Genomic DNA, 833 nt, shown 5'->3' on the forward strand with positions numbered 1-833 from the left:
TTATATGTTTGGAGTACTGATGGCACAGCCCTGAGGATTTCTAAGTCACAATTTGTGCTTTATTTGAGGGGAAAAAAACAAAACAAAAAACTAGATAACAAACCATAGTTTAGGAAACATGAGCAAAACCATTTTTTCTCATTCCTAATAAAAACACGCCATTGCCTTTTAGTTACTGCAGAGGCTAGAAAACTGAACTGTTTTTCTTTTTTTTTTTTTTTTTTAATAGTTTTCACACAGAAGATTGTATTGTGTATTTTAAAACCTGAGTAAAACTTTATTGCTTGTATAAGAGTATCCTCTTAATTCTCATACTTAGTGGTTAGTAATTTTGATTTTATCATTTAGATCTTGATCCATTTTGTTGCTCAAGACAAATCCTTCCTCTTTGTTTAGATTCTACTTACAAACTAAAATATTTGATAGACTATTATGTTTTCATATTTCCTTCCTACCTCCCTCCTTTCCCTCCCTTTCTCTCTCCTTTCCTTCCTTTCTTTTTTTTTGACCATAGAGTGGGACTATAAATTCTGGGGGCAGAGACTTGATGGTATTTTCAGTGATTTACAACCACATTGTGTTTATATTTTAAATCATCTTGCATGGAAAAGTGAAATGTGTACATGACTTTAAATAATTGTATGCTACTCTCTTCTCCAAAACTTCTTACATTGGTGATATACAGAATTCCTCTAATTATTTTTGTTTAAACTAGCCATTTAGATTGGAGTAGACTTTTCTTATGTTGTCCCTCTGTGGTTTTTTGAGAGGAGGTAATACCTGCAGAGCACTTTTAAAGATATTTTCTGGGTTAATGTTCAAGGTAACACATT

Source organism: Panthera pardus, unplaced genomic scaffold, assembly GCF_024362965.1.
Source record: "Panthera pardus isolate Hobbes unplaced genomic scaffold, ASM2436296v1 HiC_scaffold_10, whole genome shotgun sequence".
Taxonomy (NCBI): Eukaryota; Metazoa; Chordata; class Mammalia; order Carnivora; family Felidae; genus Panthera; species Panthera pardus.